This window comes from Balaenoptera physalus (genome assembly GCF_965194825.1).
Source record: "Balaenoptera physalus genome assembly, chromosome: 1".
Classification (NCBI taxonomy): Eukaryota; Metazoa; Chordata; class Mammalia; order Artiodactyla; family Balaenopteridae; genus Balaenoptera; species Balaenoptera physalus.
Genome location: NC_138882.1, coordinates 70,186,323 through 70,210,385, shown reverse-complemented (window position 1 = coordinate 70,210,385; position 24,063 = coordinate 70,186,323). Strand labels below are relative to the sequence as shown.

Below are 24,063 nucleotides of genomic sequence, written 5' to 3'. Positions count from 1 at the left end.
ATTGTCTGGCTGTACAGAATCTGCTCAAATATTCATACATATGTCTGTTCATCTTCGGTTCCTGTTACCATGTATGTGATTACAGAATGTATATTTTAAAGGTATTGGTGATTATATAATACTTATAGTTTATCTTTTATATGTTTATATACATTTAACATACATTAGTATATGTATGTTAACCCCATAGTCCTAATTTACCCATCCTCCCACCTTTCATTTTGGCTAACCATTAGTTTATTTGATAAGTCTGTGAGTGTCTTTTTCTGTGGAAATATGTTCATTGGTAGCAATCTTAGGATAACATGTATAAATGATATCATAGGATATTTGTCATACCCTTTTCACTTACTTAACCTTATATGATTATTTCTAGGCTCAACTGTAGTCCTGAAAACAGCATTGTTCATTTTTTTCCCGAGGCTACTATTCCATTCTGTCCATATACCACTTCTTCTTTTTCCATTCATCCGTTTATGGACCTTTTTTTGGCTTCCATGTCTTGGCTATTTCCATATTGCTGCAGTGCACATTTGCCTGCCTCTGTCTTTCCTATCCTGGTGGTCTTAGTTTTTAGGCTCAAAGGTGCCCTGCCGCATCATATGGTAGCTCAATTTTTACCTTGTAAAGCAGCTCCATTCAGTTTTTGTTAGTGCTCTTACCACTTTACATCCCACCAGCAGCTAGGAGGTATGAGTTGTCTAAAACCCATTCAGCATTTACAGTTTGTAGACTTTTTGCTAATGGCCATTTGACTGGTGTGAGCTGAAACCTTTTTGGAGGTTGGAAACGCATGTGGCTAATAATTCCTTATACTGAGCTTTAACCATATCCTTTTTCTTTGTTTCCTTTTTTTGTTAAAGAGTGAGTACAACTTCCCTCCTCTATTGACTTCTTGAAAAATTTCTCATGTGTTGAATTTTCTTGCCTATTCCCTACCCCAGGGCATTTTTTGAGGGCAGGTGTCATTTAGTGCCCTGCATTCCTTGGGACTATTAAGCAACCATTAGCAGTGGGTTTAAAGCTGCTGTTGTGCGAAACAGCCACAAGGCGGCAGCATTATTACGTTCTCAACTCTTGTTACTTGGGCAACAGAGTCTTCCTGGAGGTAGGGTTCCGAGGTTGTAAATTAGAGTGGAATGTGCTTTGACAAGCCCCCAGAAGTTAATGTCTCCTAACTTATGTTTGTTTTTTAAATTTAATTTCTATTTCTTATCAGAGTAAATTTGATTAGAGTGTGTTGATTGTCTGGCTGTACAGAATCTGCTCAATGATTCATACTTATGTCTGTTCACCTTTGGACCCTGTTACCATGTATGTGATTACAGAACGTATATTTTAAAGGTATTGGGGATTATATAATTCATATAGTTTATCTGTTATATGTTATATACATTTAACATACATTAGTATATGTATGTTAACTCCATAGTCCTAATTTACCCATCCTCCCACCTTTCCTTTTGGCTAACCATTAGTTTATTCGATAAGTCTGTGAGTGTCTTTTTCTGTGGAAATATGTTCATTGGTAGCAATCTTAGGATAACATGTATAAATGATATCATAGGACATTTGTCATACCCTTTTGACTTACTTATCGTTATATGATTATTTCTAGGCTCAACTGTAGTCCTGAAAACGGCATTGTTCATTTTTTTCCCGAGGCTACTATTCCATTCTGTCCATATACCACTTCTTCTTTTTCCCGTCATCTGTTTATGGACCTTTTTTTGCTTCCATGTCTTGGCTCTTTCAATATTGCTGCAGTGCACATTTGCCTGCCTCTGTCTTTCCGATTCTGGTGGTCTTAGGTTATAGGCCCAAAAGGTGCCCTGCCGCATCATATGGTAGCTCAATTTTTACCTTTTCAAGCACAGCTCCATTCAGTTTGCGTTAGTGCTGTTGCCACTTTACATCCCACCAGCAGCCAGAAGGTACACAGTTCTCTAAAACCCCCTCAGCATTTATCGTTTGTAGACTTTTTGCTGATGGTTATGACTGGTGTGAACTGAAACCTTTTTGAATTTGAATTTGCTTGTGGCTTATAATTCCTTATACTGAGCTTTAGGCATGTCCTTTTTTTTCTTTTCCTTTTTTTTTAAAGAGTGAGTACAACTTCCCTCCTCTTATTGACTTCTTGAAAAATTTCTCATATGTTGAATTTTCTTGCCTATTGCCTACGCCAGGGCATGTTTTGAGGGCCTGTGTCATTTAGAGCCCTGCAGTCCTTGTGACTATATAAGCAACCATTGGCACTGGGTTTAAAGCTGCTGTTGTGGGAAACAGCCACAAGGCGGCAGCATTATTACGTTCTCAACTCTTGTTACTAGGGCAACTGAGTCTTCCTGGAGGCAGTTTTCCAAGGTTGTAAATTAGAGTGGAATGTGCTGGGACAAGCCCCAGAGGTTTATGTCTCCTTACTTATGTTTGTTTTTTAAACTTAATTTATACTTCTTATCGGAGTAAATTTGATTAGAGTGTTTTGATTGTCTGGCTGTACAGAATCTGCTCAATGATTCATACATATGTCTGTTCATCTTCGGATCCTGTTACCATGTATGTGATCACAAAATATATATTTTCAAGGTATTGGTGATTATATAATTCATATAGTTTATCTGTTATATGTTTATATACATTTAACATACATTAGTATATGTATGTTAACCCCATAGTCCTAATTTACCCATCCTCCCACCTTTCATTTTGGCTAACCATTAGTTTCTTTGGTAAGTCTGTGAGTGTGTTTTTCTGTGGAAATATGTTCATTGGTAGCAATCTTAGGATAACATGTATAAATGATATCATAGGATGTTTGTCATACCCTTTTGACTTACTTAACCTTATATGATTATTTCTAGGCTCAACTGTAGTCCTGAAAACGGCATTGTTCATTTTTTTCGCGAGGCTACTATTACATTTGGTACGTATACCACTTCGTCTTTGTCCATTCATCTGTTTATGGACCTTTTTTCTGCTTCCATGTCTTGGCTATTTCAATATTGCTGCAGTGCACATTTGCCTGCCTGTGTTTTTCACATTCTGGTGGTCTTAGGTTATAGGCCCAAAAGGTGCCATACCGCATCATATGGCAGCTCAATTTTTACCTTTTCAAGCATCTCCATTCAGTTTGCATTAGTGTTGTTACCACGTTACATCCCAGCAGCAGCTTGAAGGTACACAGTTTTCTAAAACCACTTCAGCATTTATAGTTTGTAGACATTTTGCTGATGGTTATGACTGGTGTGAGCTGAAACCTTTTTGAATTTGAATTTGCATGTGGCTAATAATTCCTTATACTGAGCTTTAGGCATGTCCTTTTTTTGTTTTCCTTTTTTTTAAAGAGTGAGTACAACTTCCCTCCTCTTATTGACTTCTTGAAAAATTTCTCATGTGTTGAAATTTTCTTGCCTATTCCCTACCCCAGGGCATTTCTTGAGGGCCTGTGTCATTTACAGCCCTGCAGTCCTTGTGACTATGTAAGCAACCATTGGCACTGAGTTTAAAGCTGCTTTTGTTGGAAACAGCCACATGGCGGCAGCATTATTACGTCCTCATCTCTTGTTAATGGGGCAAAAGACTCTTCCTGGAGGTAGTGTTCCAAGGTTGTAAATTAGAGTGGAATGTGCTGGGACAAGCCCCCAGAAGTTTATCTCTCCTTACTTATGTTTGTTTTTTAAATTTAATTTCTATTTCTTATCGGAGTAAATCTGACTAGAGTGTTTTGATTTTCTGGCTGTACAGAATCTGCCCATTGATTCATATTTATGTTTGTTCATCTTCGGATCCTATTACCATGTATGTGATTACAGAATATATATTTTAAAGGTATTCGTGATTATATAATTCATATACTTTATATGTTATATGTTTATATACATTTAACATACATTAGTATGTGTATGTTAACCCCATAGTCCTAATTTACCCATCCTCCCACCTTTCATTTTGGCTAACCATTAGTTTATTTGATAAGTCTGTGAGTGTCTTTTTCTGTGGAAATATGTTCATTGGTAGCAATTTTACGATAACATATATAAATGATATTATAGGATATTTGTCATACCCTTTTCACTTACTTAACCTTATATGATTATTTCTAGGTTCAACTGTAGTCCTGAAAACGGCATTGTTCATTTTTTTCACGAGGCTACCATTCCATTCTGTCTATATACCACTTCGTCTTTGTCCATACATCTGTTTATTGACCTTTTTTTTCCTTCCATGTCTTGGCTATTTCAATGTTGCTGCAGTGCACATTTGCTTGCCTCTGTCTTTCCGATTCTGGTGGTCTTAGGTTATAGGCCCAAAAGGTGCCCTGCCGCATCATATGGTAGATTAAGTTTTACCTTTTCAAGCAGCTCCATTCAGTTTGCGTTAGTGCTGTTGCCACTTTACATCCCACCAGCAGCTAGAAGGTACACAGTTCTGTAAAACCCCTTCAGCATTTATAGATTGTAGACTTTTTGCTGATGGTCATGACTCTTGTGAGCTGAAACCTTTTTGAATTTGAATATGTACGTGGCTAATAATTCCTTATACTGAGCTTTAGGCATGTCCTTTTTTTTGTTTTCCTTTTTTTTAAAGAGTGAGTACAACTTCCCTCCTCTTATTGACTTCTTGAAAAATTTCTCATGTGTTGAATTTTCTTGCCTATTCCCTACCCCAGGGCATGTTTTGTGGGCCTGTGTCATTTACAGCCCTGCAGTCCTTGTGACTGTAGAAGCAACCATTGGCACTGGGTTTAAAGCTGCTGTTGTGGGAAACAGCCTCAAGGCGGCAGCATTATTACGTTCTCAACCCTTGTTACTAGGGCAACAGAGTCTTCCTAGAGGTAGTGTTCCAAGGTTGTAAATTAGAGTGGAATGTGCTGGGACAAGCCCCCAAAAGTTTATGTCTCCTAACTTATGTTTGTTTTTTAAATTTAATTTCTATTTCTTATCGGAGTAAATTTGATTAGAGTGTTTTGATTGTCTGGCTGTACATAATCTGCTGAAATATTCATACATATGTCTGTTCATCTTCGGTTCCTGTTACCATGTATGTGATTACAGAATGTATATTTTCAAGGTATTGGGGTTATATAATTCTTATAGTTTCTCTGTTATATGTTTATATACATTTAACATACATTAGTATATGTATGTTAACCCCATAGTCCTAATTTACCCATCCTCCCACCTTTCCTTTTGGCTAACCATTAGTTTATTTGATAAGTCTGTGAGTGTCTTTTTCTGTGGAAATGTGTTCATTGGTAGCAATCTTAGGATAACATGTATAAATGATATCATAGGATATTTGTCATACCTTTTTGACTTACTTACCCTTATATGATTATTTCTAGGCTCAACTGTGGTCCTGAAAACGGCATTGTTCATCTTTGTTCTGAGGCTACTATTGTATTTTGTACGTATACCACTTCTTCTTTGTCCATTCATCTGTGTATGGACCTTTTTTTTGCTTCCATGTCTTGGCTATTTCAATATTGTTGCAGTGCACATTTGCCTGCCTCTGTCTTTCCGATTCTGTTGGTCTTAGTTTATAGGCTCTAAAGGTGTCCTGCTGCATCATATGGTATCTCAATTTTTACCTTATAAAGCAGCTCCATTCAGTTTTTCTTAGTGCTATTACCACTTTACATCCCACCAGCAGCTAGGAGGTATGAGTTGTCTAAAACCCATTCAGCATTTAGAGTTTGTAGACTTTTTGCTGATGGCCATTTGACTGGTGTGAGCTGCAACCTTTTTGGAGGTTGGATACGCATTTGGTTAATAATTCCTTATACTGAGCTTTAGGCATATCCTTTTTCTTCTTTTCCTTTTTTTGTTAAAGTGTGAGTACAACTTCCCTCTTCATATTGACTTCTTGAAAAATTTCTCATGTGTTGAATTTTCTTGCGTATTCCCTACCCCAGGGCATTTTTTGAGGGCAGGTGTCATTTAGAGCCCTGCAGTCCTTGTGACTATTAAGCAACCATTAGCACTGGGTTTAAAGCTGCTGTTGTGGGAAACAGCCACAAGGCGGCAGCATTATTACGTTCTCAACTCTTGTTACTAGGGCAACAGAGTCTTCCTGGAGGTAGTGTTCGGAGGTTGTAAATTAGAGTGGAATGTGCTGGGACAAGCCCCCAGAAGTTTATGTCTCCTTACTTATGTTTGTTTTTTAAATTTAATTTCTATTTCTTATTGGAGTAAGTTTGATTAGAGTGTTTTGATTGTCTGGCTGTACAGAATCTGCTCAATGATTCAAACATATGTCTGTTCATGTTCGGATCCTGTTACCATGTATGTGATTACAGAATATATATTTTAAAGGTATTGGTGATTATATAATTCATATAGTTTATCTGTTATATGTTTATATACATTTAACATACATTAGTATATGTATATTAACCCCATAGTCCTAATTTACCCATCCTCCCACCTTTCATTTTGGCTAACCATTAGTTTATTTGATAAGTCTGTGGGTGTCTTCTTTTGTGGAAATATGTTCATTGATAGCAATCTTAGGATAACATGTATAAATGATATCATAGGATATTTGTCATACACTTTTGACTTACTTAACGTTATATGATTATTTCTAGGCTCAATTGTAGTCCTGAAAATGGCATTGTTCATTTTTTTCGCGAGGCTACTATTACATTTGGTACGTATACCACTTCGTCTTTGTCCATTCATCTGTTTATGGACCTTTTTTTTGCTTCCATGTCTTGGCTATTTCAGTATATTTGCAGTGCACATTTGCCTGCCTCTTTCTTTCCGATTTTGGTGGTCTTAGGTTATAGGCCCAAAAGGTGCCCTGCCGCATCATATGGTAGCTCAATTTATACCTTTTTAAGCAGCTCCATTCAGTTTTCGTTAGTGCTGTTACCACTTTACATCCCACCAGCAGCTAGGAGGTATGAGTTGGCTAAAATCCATTCAGCATTTATAGTTTGTAGACTTTTTGCTGATGGCCATTTGACTGGTGTTAGCTGAAACCTTTTTGGAGGTTGGATATGCATGTGGCTAATAATTCCTTATACTGAGCTTTAGACATATCCTTTTTCTTCGTTTCCTTTTTTTCTTAAAGAGTGACTACATGTCACCTCTTCTTATTGACTTCTTGAAAAATCTCTCATATGTTGAATTTTCTTGCCTATTCCCTATGCCAGGGCATTGTTTGAGGGCAGGTGTCATTTAGAGCCCTGCAGTCCTTGTGACTCTATAAGCAACCATTGGCACTGGGTTTAAAGCTGCTGTTGTGGGAAACAGCCATAATGCGGCAGCATTATTACGTTCTCAGCTCTTGTTACTTGGGCAACAGAGTCTTTCTGGAGGTAGGGTTCCGGGGTTGTAAATTAGAGTGGAATGTTCTGCGACAAGCCCCCAGAAGTTTATGTCTCCTTACCTATGTTTGTTTTTTAAATTTAATTCTATTTCTTATCGGAGTAAATTTGATTAGAGTGTGTTGATTGTCTGGCTGTACAGACTCTGCTCAATGATTCATACATACGTTTGTTCATCTTCGGATCATGTTACCATATATGTGATCACAAAATGTATATTTTAAACGTATTGGTGATTATATAATTCATAAACTTTATCTGTTATATGTTTATATACATTTAACATACATTAGTATATGTATGTTAACCCCATAGTCCTAATTTACCCTTCCTCCCACGTTTCATTTCGGTAACCCTTAGTTTATTTGATAAGTCTGTGAGTGTCTTTTTCTGTGGAAATATGTTCATTGGCAGCAAGCATTGGATAACGTATATAACTGATATCATAGGATATTTGTCATACCCTTTTGACTTACTTAACCTTATATGATTATTTCTAGGCTCAACTGTAGTCCTGAAAACGGCATTGCTCATTTTTTTTCCTAGGCTACTACTCCTTTCTGTCCATATACCACTTCGACTTTGTCAATTCATCTGTTTATGGAACTTTTTTTTGCTTCCATGTCTTGGCTCTTTCAATATTGCTGCAGTGCACATTTGCCTGCCTCTGTCTTTCCGATTCTGGTGGTCTTAGGTTATAGGCCCAAAAGGTGCCCTGCCGCATCATATGGTAGCTCAATTATTACGTTTTCAAGCAGCTCGATTCAGTTTGCGTTAGTGCTGTTACGACTTTATATCGCACCAGCAGCTAGAAGTTACACAGTTCTCTAAAACCCCTTCAGCATTTATAGTTTGTAGACTTTTTCCTGATGGTCATGACTGGTGTGAGCTGAAACCTTTTTGAATTTGAATTTGCATGTGGCTTATAATTCCTTATACTGAGCTTTAGGCATGTCCTATTTTTTGTTTTCCTTTTTTTTTAAAGAGTGAGTACAACTTCCCTCCTCTTATTGACTTCTTGAAAATTTCTCATGTGTTGAATTTTCTTGCCAATTCCCTACCCCAGGGCATTTTTTGAGGGCCTGTGTCATTTACAGCCCTGCAGTCCTTGTGACTATATAAGCAACCATTGGCACTTGGTTTAAAGCTGCTGTTGTGGGAAGCAGCCACAAGGCGGCAGCATTATTACGTTCTCAAGTCTTGTTACTAGGGCAACAGCGTCTTCATGGAGGCAGTTTTCCAAGGTTGTAAATTAGAGTAGAATGTGCTGGGAGAAGCCCCAGAAGTTTATGTCTCCTTACTTATGTTTGTTTTTTAAACTTAATTTATATTTCTTGTCGGAGTAAATTTGATTAGAGTGTTTTGATTGTCTGGCTGTACAGAATCTGCTCAATGATTCATACATATGTCTGTTCAACTTCGGATCCTGTTACCATGTAGGTGATCACAAAATATATATTTTCAAGGTATTGGTGATTATATAATTCATATAGTTTATCTGTTATATGTTTATATACATTTAACATACATTAGTATATGTATGTTAACCCCAAAGTCCTAATTTACCCATCCTCCCACTTTCATTTTGGCTAACCATTAGTTTCTTTGGTAAGTCTGTGAGTGTCTTCTTCTGTGGAAGTATGTTCATTGGTAGCAATCTTAGGATAACATGTATAAATGATTTCATAGGACATTTGTCATACCCTTTTGACTTACTTATCGTTATATGATTATTTCTAGGCTCAACTGTAGTCCTGAAAACGGCATTGATCATTTTTTTCCCGAGGCTACTATTCCATTCTGTCCATATACCACTTCTTCTTTTTCCATTCATCTGTTTATGGACCTTTTTTTTTGCTTCCATGTCTTGGCTATTTCAGTATTGCTGCAGTGCACATTTGCCTGCCTCCGTCTTTCCGATTCTGGTGGTCTTAGGTTGTTATAGGCCCAAAAGGTGCCCTGCCGCATCATATAATAGCTTAATTTATACTTTTTAAAGCAGCTCCATTCAGTTTTCGTTAGTGCTGTTACCACTTTACATCCCACCAGCAGCTAGGAGGTATGAGTTTTCTAAAACCCATTCAGCATTTATAGTTTGTATACTTTTTGCTGATGGCCATTTGACTGGTGTGAGCTGAAACCTTTTTGGAGGTTAGATACGCATGTGGCCAATAATTCCTTATACTGAGCTTTAGACATATCCTTTTTCTTCGTTTCCTTTTTTTGTTAAAGAGTGACTAAAACTTCCCTCCTCTTATTGACTTCTTGAAAAATTTCTCATGTGTTGAATTCTCTTGCCTATTCCCTATCCCAGGGCATTTTTTGAGGGCAGGTGTCATTTAGAGCCCTGCAGTCCTTGTGACTATATAAGCAACCATTGGCACTGGGTTTAAAGCTGCTGTTGTGGGAAACAGCCACAAGGTGGCAGCATTATTACGTTCTCAACTCTTGTTACTAGGGCAACAGCGTCTTCCTGGAGGCAGTTTTCAAGGTTGTCAATTAGAGTGGAATGTGCTGGGATAAGCCCCAGAAGTTTATCTCTCCTTACTTATGTTTGTTTTTTAAACTTAATTTATATTTCTTGTTGGAGTAAATTTGATTAGAGTGTTTTGATTGTTTGGCTGTACAGAATCTGCTCAATGATTCATACATACGTCTATTCATCTTCGAATCCTGTTACAATGTATGTGATCACAAAATGTATATTTTGAAGGTATTGGTGATTATATAATTCATGTAATTTATATGTTATATGTTTATATACATTAAACATACATTAGTATATGTATTTTAACCACATAGTCCTAATTTACCCATCCTCCCACCTTTCATTTTGGCTGACCATTAGTTTATTTGATAAGTCTGTGAGTGTCTTTTTCTGTGGAAATATGTTCATTGGTAGCAATCTTAGAATAACATGTATAAATGATATCATAGGCTGTTTGTCATACCCTTTTCACTTACTTAACCTTATATAATTATTTCAAGGCTCAACTCTAGTCCAGAAAACGGCATTGTTCATTTTTTTCCCGAGCTTACTATTCCATTCTGTCCATATGCCACTTCTTCTTTTTCCATTCATCTGTTTATGGACCTTTTTTTTTGCTTTCATGTCTTGGCTATTTCAATATTACTGCAGTGCATATTTGCCTGCCTCTGTCTTTCCGATTTTGGTGGTCTTAGGTTACAGGCCCAAAAGGTGCCCTGCCGCATCATATGGTAGCTCAATTTTTACCTTTTCGAGCAGCTCCATTCAGTTTGCGTTAGTGCTGTTGCCACTTTACAACCCACCAGCAGCTAGAAGGTACACATTTCTCTAAAACCCCTTCAGCATTTATAGTTTGTAGACTCTTTGGTGATGGTCATGACTCGTGTGAGCTGAAACCTTTTTGAATTTGAATTTGTATGTGGCTAATAATTCCTTATACTGAGCTTTAGGCATGTAATTTTTTTTCTTTTCCTTTTTTTTTAAAAGAGTGAGTACAATTTCCCTCCTCTTATTGACTTCTTGAAAAATTTCTCATGTGTTGAATTTTCTTGCCTATTCCCTCCCCCAGGGCATTTTTTTAGGGCAGGTGTCATTTAGAGCCCTGCATTCCTTGTGACTATTAAGCAACCATTGGCACTGCGTTTAAAGCTGCTGTTTTGGGAAACAGCCTCAAGGCAGCAGCATTATTACGTTCTTAACCCTTGTTACTAGGGCAACAGAGTCTTCCTGGAGGTAGTGTTCCAAGGTTGTAAATTAGAGTGTAATGTGCTGGGAGAAGCCCCCAGAAATTTATATCTCCTTACTTATGTTTGTTTTTTAAATTTAATTTCTATTTCTTATCGGAGTAAATTTGATTAGAGTGTTTTGATTGTCTGGCTGTACAGAATCTGCTCAAATATTCATACATATGTCTGTTCATCTTCGGTTCCTGTTACCATGTATGTGATTACAGAATGTATATTTTAAAGGTATTGGTGATTATATAATACTTATAGTTTATCTTTTATATGTTTATATACATTTAACATACATTAGTATATGTATGTTAACCCCATAGTCCTAATTTACCCATCCTCCCACCTTTCATTTTGGCTAACCATTAGTTTATTTGATAAGTCTGTGAGTGTCTTTTTCTGTGGAAATATGTTCATTGGTAGCAATCTTAGGATAACATGTATAAATGATATCATAGGATATTTGTCATACCCTTTTCACTTACTTAACCTTATATGATTATTTGTAGGCTCAACTGTACTCGTGAAAACGGCATTGTTCCTTTTTTTCCCGAGGCTCCTATTCCATTTGGTAAGTATACCACTTCATCTTTGTCCATTCATTTGTTTATAGACCTTTTTTTTGCTTCCATGTGTTGGCTATTTCAATATTGTTGCAGTGCATATTTGCCTGCATCTGTCTTTCCGATTTTGGTGGTTTTATATTATAGGCCCAAAAGGTGCCCTGCCGCATCATATGTTTACTCAATTTTTACCTTTTCAAGCAGCTCCATTCAGTTTTCGTTAGTGCTCTTACCACTTTACATCCCAAGGGCACCTATATGGTACACAGTTCTCTAAAACCCCTTCAGCATTTATAGTTTGTAGACTTTTTGCTGCTGGTCATGACTGGTGTGAGCTGAAACCTTATTGAATTTGAATTTGCATATGGCTAATAATTTCCTTTACTGAGCTTTAGGCATGCCCTTTTTTTCTTTTCCTTTTTTTTTAAAGAGCGAGTACAACCTCCCTCCTCTTATTGACTTCTTGAAAAATTTCTTATGTGTTGAATTTTCTTGCCTATTCCCTACCCCAGGGCATTTTTTGAGGGCCTGTGTCATTTACAGCCCTGCAGTCCTACTGAGTATATAAGCAACCATTGGCACTGGGTTTAAAGCTGCTGTTGTGGGAAATAGCCACAAGGCAGCAGCATTATTACGTTCTCAACACTTGTTACTAGGGCAGCAGAATCTTCCTGGAGGTAGTGTTCCGAGGTTGTAAACTAGAGTGGAATGTGCTGGGACAAGCCCCCAGAAGTTTATATCTCCTTACTTATGTTTGTTTTTTAAATTTATTTTCTACTTCTTATCGGAGTAAATTTGATTAGAGTGTTTTGATCGTCTGGCTGTACAGAATCTGCTCAATGTTTCATACATATGTCTGTTCATCTTCCGATCCTGTTACCATGTATGTGATTACAGAATGTATATTTTGAAAGGATTGGTGATTATATAATTCATATCATTTATATGTTATATGTTTATGTACATTTAACTTACATTAGTATATTTATGTTAACCCCATAGTCCTAATTTACCCATCCCCCCACCTTTCATTTTGGCTAACCATTAGTTTATTTGATAAGTCTGTAAGTGTCTTTTTCTGTGGAAATATGTTCATTGGTAGCAATCTTAGGATAACATGTATAAATGATATCATAGGACATTTGTCATACCTTTTGACTTACTTATCGTTATATGATTATTTCTAGGCTCAACTGTAGTCCTGAAAACGGCATTGTTCATTTTTTTCCCGAGGCTACTATTCCATTCTGTCCATATACAACTTCTTCTTTTTCCCGTCATCTGTTTATGGATCTTTTTTTCCCTTCCATGTCTTGGCTCTTTCAATATTGCTGCAGTGCACATTTGCCTGCCTCTGTCTTTCCTATTCTGGTGGTCTTAGGTTATAGGCCCAAAAGGTGCCCTGCCACATCATATGGTAGCTCAATTTTCACCTTTTCAAGCAGCTCCATTCAGTTTGCATTAGTGCTGTTGCCACTTTACATCCCACCAGCAGCCAGAAGGTACACAGTTCTCTAAAACCCCCTCAGCATTTATCGTTTGTAGACTTTTTGCTGACGGTTATGACTGGTGTGAACTGAAACCTTTTTGAATTTGAATTTGCTTGTGGCTTATAATTCCTTATACTGAGCTTTAGGCATGTCCTTTTTTTTCTTTTCCTTTTTTTTTAAAGAGTGAGTACAACTTCCCTCCTCTTATTGACTTCTTGAAAAATTTCTCATATACTGAATTTTATTGCCTACTGCCTACGACAGGGCATGTTTTGAGGGCCTGTGTCATTTAGAGCCCTGCAGTCCTTGTGACTATATAAGCAACCATTGGCACTGGGTTTAAAGCTGCTGTTGTGGGAAACAGCCACAAGGCGGCAGCATTATTACGTTCTCAACTCTTGTTACTAGGGCAACTGAGTCTTCCTGGAGGCAGTTTTCCAAGGTTGTAAATTAGAGTGGAATGTGCTGGGAGAAGCCCCGGAAGTTTATGTCTCCTTACTTATGTTTGTTTTTTAAACTTAATTTATATTTCTTGTCGGAGTAAATTTGATTAGAGTGTTTTGATTGTCAGGCTGTACAGAATCTGCTCAATGATTCATACATATATCTGTTCATGTTCGGATCCTGTTACCATGTATGTGATCACAAAATATATATTTTCAAGGTATTGGTGATTATATAATTCATATAGTTTATCTGTTATATGTTTATATACATTTAACATACATTAGTATATGTATGTTAACCCCATAGTCCTAATTTACCCATCCTCCCACCTTTCATTTTGGCTAACCATTAGTTTCTTTGGTAAGTCTGTGAGTGTGTTTTTCTGTGGAAATATGTTCATTGGTAGCAATCTTAGGATAACATGTATAAATGATATCATAGGATGTTAGTCATACCCTTTTCACTTACTTAACCTTATATGATTATTTCTAGGCTCAACTGTAGTCCTGAAAACGGCATTGTTCATTTTTTTCGCGAGGCTACTATTACATTTGGTACGTATACCACTTCGTCTTTGTCCATTCATCTGTTTATGGACCTTTTTTCTGCTTCCATGTCTTGGCTATTTCAATATTGCTGCAGTGCACATTTGCCTGCCTGTGTTTTTCACATTCTGGTGGTCTTAGGTTATAGGCCCAAAAGGTGCCATACCGCATCATATGGCAGCTCAATTTTTACCTTTTCAAGCATCTCCATTCAGTTTGCATTAGTGTTGTTACCACGTTACATCCCAGCAGCAGCTTGAAGGTACACAGTTTTCTAAAACCACTTCAGCATTTATAGTTTGTAGACATTTTGCTGATGGTTATGACTGGTGTGAGCTGAAACCTTTTTGAATTTGAATTTGCATGTGGCTAATAATTCCTTATACTGAGCTTTAGGCATGTCCTTTTTTTGTTTTCCTTTTTTTTAAAGAGTGAGTACAACTTCCCTCCTCTTATTGACTTCTTGAAAAATTTCTCATGTATTGAAATTTTCTTGCCTATTCCCTACCCCAGGGCATTTCTTGAGGGACTGTGTCATTTACAGCCCTGCAGTCCTTGTGACTATGTAAGCAACCATTGGCACTGAGTTTAAAGCTGCTTTTGTGGGAAACAGCCACATGGCGGCAGCATTATTACGTCCTCATCTCTTGTTAATGGGGCAAAAGACTGTTCCTGGAGGTAGTGTTCCAAGGTTGTAAATTAGAGTGGAATGTGCTGGGACAAGCCCCCAGAAGTTTATCTCTCCTTACTTATATTTGTTTTTTAAATTTAATTTCTATTTCTTTTCGGAGTAAATCTGACTAGAGTGTTTTGATTTTCTGGCTGTACAGAATCTGCTCATTGATTCATATTTATGTTTGTTCATCTTCGGATCCTGTTACCATGTATGTGATTACAGAATATATATTTTAAAGGTATTCGTGATTATATAATTCATATACTTTATATGTTATATGTTTATATACAATTAACATACATTAGTATGTGTATGTTAACCCCATAGTCCTAATTTACCCATCCTCCCACCTTTCATTTTGGCTAACCATTAGTTTATTTGATAAGTCTGTGAGGGTCTTTTTCTGTGGAAATAAGTTCATTGGTAGCAATTTTACGATAACATATATAAATGATATCATAGGATATTTGTCATACCCTTTTCACTTACTTAACCTTATTTGATTATTTCTAGGTTCAACTGTAGTCCTGAAAACGGCATTGTTCATTTTTTTCACGAGGCTACCATTCCATTCTGTCCATATACCACTTCGTCTTTGTCCATACATCTGTTTATTGACCTTTTTTTTCCTTCCATCTCTTGGCTATTTCAATGTTGCTGCAGTGCACATTTGCTTGCCTCTGTCTTTCCGATTCTGGTGGTCTTAGGTTATAGGCCCAAAAGGTGCCCTGCCGCATCATATGGTAGATTAAGTTTTACCTTTTCAAGCAGCTCCATTCAGTTTGCGTTAGTGCTGTTGCCACTTTACATCCCACCAGCAGCTAGAAGGTACACAGTTCTGTAAAACCCCTTCAGCATTTATAGATTGTAGACTATTTGCTGATGGTCATGACTCTTGTGAGCTGAAACCTTTTTGAATTTGAATATGTATGTGGCTAATAATTCCTTATACTGAGCTTTAGGCATGTCCTTTTTTTTGTTTTCCTTTTTTTTAAAGAGTGAGTACAACTTCCCTCCTCTTATTGACTTCTTGAAAAATTTCTCATGTGTTGAATTTTCTTGCCTATTCCCTACCCCAGGGCATGTTTTGTGGGCCTGTGTCATTTACAGCCCTGCAGTCCTTGTGACTATTAAGCAACCATTGTCACTGGGTTTAAAGCTGCTGTTGTGGGAAACAGCCACAAGGCGGCAGCATTATTACGTTGTCAACTCTTGTTACTAGGGCAACAGAGTCTTCCTGGAGGTAGTTTTCCAAGGTTGTAAATTAGAGTGGAATGTGCTGGGACAAGCCCCCAGACGTTTATGTCTCCTAACTTATGTTTGCTTTTTAAATTTAATTTCTATTTCTTATCGGAGTAAATTTGATAAGAGTGTTTTGATTGTCTTGCTGTACAGAATCTGCTCAATGATTCATACGTATGTCTGTTCATCTTCGGAACCTGTTAGCATGTATGTGATTACAGAATGTATATTTTAAAGGTATTGGTGATTATATAATTTATATAGTTCGTATGTTATATGTTTATATACATTTAACATACTTTAGTATATGTATGTTAACCCCATAGTCCTAATTTTCCCATCTTCCCACCTTTTATTTTGGCTAACCATTAGTTTATTGGTAAGTCTGTGAGTGTCTTTTTCTGTGGAAATATGTTCATTGGTAGCAATCTTAGGATAACATGTATAAATGATATCATAGGATATTTGTCATACCCTTTTGACTTACTTAACCTTATATGATTATTTGTAGGCTCAACTGTAGTTGTGAAAACGGCATTGTTCCTTTTTTTCCCGAGGCTCCTATTCCATTTGGTACATATACCACTTCATCTTTGTCCATTCATTTGTTTATAGACCTTTTTTTTGCTTCCATGTCTTGGCTATTTCAATATTGTTGCAGTGCATATTTGCCTGCATCTGTCTTTCCGATTTTGGTGGTTTTATATTATAGGCCCAAAAGGTGCCCTGCCGCATCATATGTTAACTCAATTTTTACCTTTTCAAGCAGCTCCATTCAGTTTTCGTTAGTGCTCTTACCACTTTACATCCCACCGGCACCTAGAAGGTACACAGTTCTCTAAAACCCCTTCAGCATTTATAGTTTGTAGACTTTTTGCTGCTGGTCATGACTGCTGTGAGCTGAAACCTTTTGAATTTGAATTTGCATATGGCTAATAATTTCCTTTACTGAGCTTTAGGAATGCCCTTTTTTTCTTTTCCTTTTTTTTTAAAGAGTGAGTACAACCTCCCTCCTCTTATTGACTTCTTGAAAAATTTCTTATGTGTTGAATTTTCTTGCCTATTCCCTACCCCAGGGCATTTTTTGAGGGCCTGTGTCATTTACAGTCCTGCAGTCCTTGTGAGTCTATAAGCAACCATTGGCACTGGGTTTAAAGCTGCTGTTGTGGGAAATAGCGACAAGGCAGCAGCATTATTACGTTCTCAACACTTGTTACTAGGGCAGCAGAGTCTTCCTGGAGGTAGTGTTCCGAGGTTGTAAACTAGAGTGGAATGTGCTGGGACAAGCCCCCAGAAGTTTATATCTCCTTACTTATGTTTGTTTTTTAAATTTATATTCTACTTCTTATCGGAGTAAATTTGATTAGAGTGTTTTGATTGTCTGGCTGTACAGAATCTGCTCAATGATTCATACATATGTCTGTTCATCTTCGGATCCTGTTACCATGTATGTGATTACAGAATGTATATTTTGAAGGGATTGGTGATTATATAATTCATATCATTTATATGTTATATGTTTATGTACATTTAACTTACATTAGTATATTTATGTTAACCCCATAGTCCTAATTTAACCATCCCCCCACCTTTCCTTTTGGCTAACCATTAGTTTATTTGATAAGTCTGTAAGTGTCTTTTTCTGTGGAAATATGTTCATTGGTAGCAATCCTACGATAACATGTATAAATGATATCATAGGATATTTGTCATACCCTTTTCACTTACTTAATGTTATATGATTATTTCTAGGCTCAACTGTAGTCCTGAAAACGGCATTGTTCAGTTTTTTCCTGAGGCTACTAGTCCATTCTGTCCATATACCACTTCGTCTTTGTCCATTCATCTGTTTATGGACCTTTTTTTTGGTTCCATGTCTTGACTCTTTCAATATTGCTGCAGTGCACATTTGCCTGCCTTTTTCTTTCCGATTCTGGTGTTCTTAGTTTATAGGCTCAAAAGGTGCCCTGCCACATCATATGGTAACTCAATTTTTACCTTGTAGAGCAGCTCCATTCAGTTTTTGTTAGTGCTGTTGCCACTTTACATCCCACCAGTAGCTAGGAGTTATGAGTTGGCTAAAACCCATTCAGCATTTATAGTTTGTAGACATTTTGCTGATGGCCATTTGACTGGTGTGAGCTGAAACCTTTTTGGAGGTTGCATACGCATTTGTCTAATAATTCCTTATACTGAGCTTTAGGCATATCCTTATTCTTCTTTTCCTTTTTTTGTTAAAGTGTGAGTACAACTTCCCTCTTCATATTGACTTCTTGAAAAATTTCTCATGTGTTGAATTTTCTTTCCTATTCCCTGCTCCAGTGCATTTTTGAGGGCAGGTGTCATTTAGTGCCCTGCAGTCCTTGTGACTATTAAGCAACCATAAGCACTGGGTTTAAAACTGCTGTTGTGGGAAACAGCCACAAGGCGGCAGCATTATTACTTTCTCAACTCTTGTTACTAGGGCAACAGAGTCTTCCTCGAGGTAGTGTTCCGAGGTTGTGAATTAGAGTGGAATGTGCTGGGACAAGCCCCCAGAAGTTTATGTCTCCTTACTTATGTTTGTTTTTTAATTTAATTTCTATTTCTTATCGTAGTAAATTTGATTAGAGTGTTTTGATTGTCTGGCTGTACAGAATCTGCTCAATGATTGAAACATATGTCTGTTCATCATCGGATCCTGTTACCATGTATATGATTACAGAATGTATATTTTAAAGGTATTGGTGATTATATAATTCATAGAGTTTATCTGTTATATGTTTATATACATTTAACATACATTAGTATATGTATGTTAACCCCATAGTCCTAATTTACCCATCCTCCCACCTTTCATTTTGGCTAACCATTAGTTTATTTGATAAGTCTGTGAGTGTTTTTTTTTGTGGAAATATGTTCATTGGTAGCAATCTTAGGATCACATGTATAAATGATATCATAGGATATTTGTCATACCCTTTTGACTTACTTAACGTTATATGATTATTTCTAGGCTCAACTGTAGTCCTGAAAACGTGATTGTTCATTTTTTTCGCGAGGCTACTGTTACATTTGGTACGTATACCACTTCGTCTTTGTCCATTCATATGTTTATGGACCTTTTTTTTGCTTCCATGTCTTGGCTATTTCAGTATATTTGCAATGCACATTTGCTTGCCTCTGTCTTTCCGATTCTGGTGGTCTTAGGTTATAGGCCCAAAAGGTGCCCTGCCGTATCATATGATAGCTGAATTTTCACCTTTTCAAGCAGCTCCATTCACTTTTCGTTAGTGCTGTTACCACTTTACATCCCACCAGCAGCTAGGAGGCATGAATTGTCTAAAACCCATTCAGCATTTTTAGTTTGTAGACTTTTTGCTGATGGCCATTTGACTGGTGTGAGCTGAAACCTTTTTGGAGGTTGCATACACATGTGGCTAATAATTCCTTATACTGAGCTTTAGACATATCCTTTTCCTTCGTTTCCTTTTTTTGTTATAGAGTGACTACAACTTCCCTCCTCTTATTGACTTCTAGAAAAATTTCTCATGTGTTGAATTTTCTTACCTATTCCCTACCTCAGGCCATTTTTTGAGGGCAGGTGTCATTTAGAGCCCTGCAGTCCTTGTGACTATATAAGCAACCAATGGCACTGGGTTATAGCTGCTGTTGTGGGAAACAGCCACAAGGCGGCAGCATTATTACGTTCTCAACTCTTGTTACTTGGGCAACAGAGTCTTTCTGGAGGTAGGGTTCTGAGGTTGTAAATTAGAGGGGAATGTGCTGGGACAAGCCCCCAGAAGTTTATGTCTCCTTACTTTTGTTTGTTTTTTAAATTTAATTTGTATTTCTTATCGGAGTAAATGTGATTAGAGTGTTTTGATTGTCTGGCTGTACCGATTCTGCTCAATGAATCATACATACGTTTGTTCATCTTTGGATCCTGTTACCATGTATGTGATCACAAAATGTATATTTTAAACGTATTGTTGATTATATAATTCATAAACTTTATCTGTTATATGCTTATATACATTTAACATACATTAGTATAGGTATGTTAACCCCATAGTCCTAATTTACCCATCCTCCCACCTTTCCTTTTTGCTAACCATTAGTTTATTTGATAAGTCTGTGAGTGTCTTTTTCTGTGGAAATATGTTCATTGGTAGCAATCTTAGGATAACATGTATAAATGATATCATAGGATATTTGTCATACCCTTTTCACTTACTTACCCTTATATGATTATTTCTAGGCTCAACTGTGGTCCTGAAAACGGCATTGTTCATTTTTCTTCCGAGGCTAATTTTCTATTTTGTACGTATACCACTTCTTCTTTGTCCATTCATCTGTGTATGGATCTTTTTTTTGCTTCCATATCTTGGCTATTTCAGTATTGCTGCAGGGCACATTTGCCTGCCTCTGTCTTTCCGATTCTGGTGGTCTTAGTTTATAGGCTCAAAAGGTGCCCTGCCGCATCATATGGTAGCTCACTTTTGACCTTGGAAAGAAGCTCCATTCAATTTTTGTTAGTGCTATTACCACTTTACATCCCACCAGCAGCTAGGAGTTATGAGTTGTCTAAAACCCATTCAGCATTTATAGTTTGTAGACTTTTTGCTGATGGCCATTTGACTGGTGTGAGCTGAAACATTTTTGGTGGTTGGATATGCACGTGGCTAATAATTCCTTATACTGAGCTTTAGGCATATCCTTTTTCTTCTTTTCCTTTTTTTGTTAAAGTGTGAATACAAATTCCCTCTTCATATTGACTTCTTGAAAAATTTCTCATGTGTTGAATTTTGCTGCGTTTACCCTAACCCAGGGCATTTTTTGAGGGCAGGTGTGATTTAGAGCCCTGCACACCTTGTGACTATTAAGCAACCATTAGCACTGGGTTTAAAGCTGCTGTTGTGGGAAACAGACACAAGGCGGCAACAGTATTACGTTCTCAACTCTTGTTATTAGGGCAACAGAGTCTTCCTGGAGGTAGTGTTCCGTGGTTGTAAATTAGAGTGGAATGTGCTGGGACAAGCCCCCAGAAGGTTATGTCTCCTTCCTTATGTTTGTTTTTTAAATTTAATTTCTATTTGTTAATGGAGTTAATTTGATTAGAGTGTTTTGATTGTCTGGCTGTACAGAATCTGCTCAATGATTCATACATATGTCTGTTCATCTTCGGATCCTGTTACCATGTATATGATTACTGAATGTATACTTTAAAGGTATTCGTGATTATATAATTCATAAACTTTATCTGTTATATGTTTATATACATTTAACATACATTGGTATATGTATGTTAACCCCATAGTCCTAATTTACCCATCCTCCCAACTTTCTTTTTGGCTAACCATTAGTTTATTTGATAAGTCTATGAGTGTCTTTTTCTGTGGAAATATGTTCATTGGTAGCAATCTAAGGATAACATGTATAAATGATATCATTGGATATTTGTCATACCCTTTTGACTTACTTACCCTTATACGATTATTTCTAGGCTCAACTGTAGTCCTGAAAACGGCATTGTTCAGTTTTTTCCTGAGGCTACTATTCCATTCTGTCCATATACCTCTTCTTCTTTGTCCATTCTTCTGTTTATGGAACTTTTTTTTGCTTCCATGTCTTGGCTATTTCAGTATAGTTGCAGTGCACATTTGCCTGCCTCTGTCTTTCTGATTCTGGTGTTCTTAGGTTATAGGCTGAAAAGGTGCCCTGCCACATCATATGGTAGCTCAATTTTTACCTTGTAAAGCAGCTCCATTCAGTTTTTGTTAGTGCTGTTGCCACTTTACATCCCACTAGGAGCTAGGAGTTATGAGTTGGCTAAAACCCATTCAGCATTTATAGTTTGTAGACATTTTGCTGATGGCTATTTGACTGGTGTGAGCTGAAACCTTTTTGGAGTTTGGATACGCATTTGCCTAATAATTCTTTATACTGAGCTTTAGGCATATCCTTTTTCTTCTTTTCCTTTTTTTGTTAAAGTGTGAGTACAACTTCCGTCTTCATATTGATTTCTTGAAAAATTTCTCATGTGTTGAATTTTCTTTCCTTTTCCCTACCCAAGTGCATTTTTGAGGGCAGGTGTCATTTAGAACTCTGCAGTCCTTGTGACTATTAAGCAACCATTAGCACTGGGTTTAAAACTGCTGTTGTGGGAAACAGCCACAAGGCGGCAGCATTATTACATTCTCAACTCTTGTTACTAGGGCAACAGAGTCTTCCTCGAGGTAGTGTTCCGTTGTTGTAAATTAGAGTGGAATGTGCTGGGACAAGCCCCCAGAAGTTTATGTCTCCTTACTTATGTTTGTTTTTTAATTTAATTTCTATTTCTTATCAGAGTAAATTTGATTAGAGTGTTTTGATTGTCTGGCTGTACAGAATCTGCTCAATGATTCCTACTAATGTCTGTTCATCTTCGGATCCAGTTACCATGTATGTGATTACAGAATGTATATTTTAAAGGTATTGGTGATTATATAATTTATATAGTTTATATGTTATATGTTTATATACATTTAACATATATCGTATATGTATGTTAACCCCATAGTCTTAATTTACCAATCCTCCCACGTTTCATTTTGGCTAACCATTAGTTTATTTGATAAGTCTGTGAGTGTCTTTTTCTGTGGAAATATTTTCATTGGTAGCAATCTTAGGATAACATGTATAAATGATACCATAGGATAATTGTCATACCCTTTTGACTTACTTACTCTTATATGATTATAGGCATTTTTCAAGAAGTCAATAGGAAGAGGGAAGTTGTAATCACTCTTTAAAAAAAAAGGAAAAAAAAAGGACATGCCTAAAGCTCAGTATAAGGAATTATTAGCCACATGCAAATTCAAATTCAAAAAGGTTTCAGGTCACACCAGTCATGACCATCAGGAAAAAGTGTACAAACTATATATGCTGAAGGGCTTTTAGAGAACTCTGTACCTTCTAGCTGCTGGTGGAATGTAAAGTGGTAACAGCACTAACGAAAACAGAATGGAGCTGCTTTAAAAGGTAAAAATTGAGCTACAATATGATGCGGCAGGGCACCTTTTGGACCTATAACCTAAGACCACCAGAATCGGAAAGACAGAGACAGGCAAATGTGCACTGCAGCAATACTGAAATAGCCAAGACATGGAAGCAAAAAAAAAGGTCCATAAACAGATGAAAGGACAAAGAAAAAGTGGTATATGGACAGAATGGAATAGTAGCCTCGGGAAAAAAATGAACAATGCCATTTTCAGGACTACAGATGAGCCTAGAAATAATCATATTAGGTTAAGTAAGTCAAGAGGGAATGACAAATATCCTATGATATCAGGTATATATATATGTTATTCTACGATTGCTACCAATGAACATATTTCCACAGAGAAAGACACTCACAGACTTATAAAACAAACTAATGGTTAGCCAAAATGAAAGGTGGGAGGATGGATAAATTAGGACTATGGAGCTAACATACATATACTAATGTATGTTAAATGTATATAAACTATATGAATTATATTGTCACCAATACATATAAAATATATAATGGCAAAACACCTACCAAATACCAAGGGAGGTCTACTCAACATTCTGTAATAACATACATGGTAACAGGATCCGAAGATGAACAGACATGCGTATGAATCATTGAGCAGATTCTGTACAGCCAGCCAATCACAACGCTCTAATCAAATTTACTCCGATAAGAAATAGAAATTAAATTTAAAAAACAAACAGAAGTAAGGAGACATAAACTTCTGGGGCCTTGTCCCAGCACATTCCAGTGTAATTTACAACCTTGGAACACTACCTCCAGGAAGACTCTGTTGCCCCAGTAACAAGAGTTGAGAACGTAATAATGCTGCCGCCTTGCAGCTGTTTCCCACAACAGCAGCTTTAAACCAAGTACTAATGGTTGCTTAATAGTCACAAGGACTGCAGGGCTGTAAATGACACCTGTCCTCAAAAAATGCCCTGGGGTAGGGAATAGGCAAGAAAATTCAACACATGACAAATGTTTCAAGAAGTCAATATGAAGAGGGAAGTTTTAGTCACTCTTTAA

At 37.0% G+C, this 24,063-nt stretch overlaps 1 long non-coding RNA gene across 1 annotated transcript in view; it reads left to right on the top strand.

Moving 5' to 3' along the window:
• The first annotated feature begins 3,610 nt into the window (after positions 1-3,610).
• The window catches only part of LOC309637498, a 245,607-nt gene continuing 225,154 nt past the window's right edge, over positions 3,611-24,063 (top strand). Inside the window, exon 1 of the long non-coding RNA XR_014250572.1 lies at positions 3,611-3,704. This is a non-coding gene — a long non-coding RNA (uncharacterized lncRNA). The remainder of the gene's footprint in view (positions 3,705-24,063) is intronic.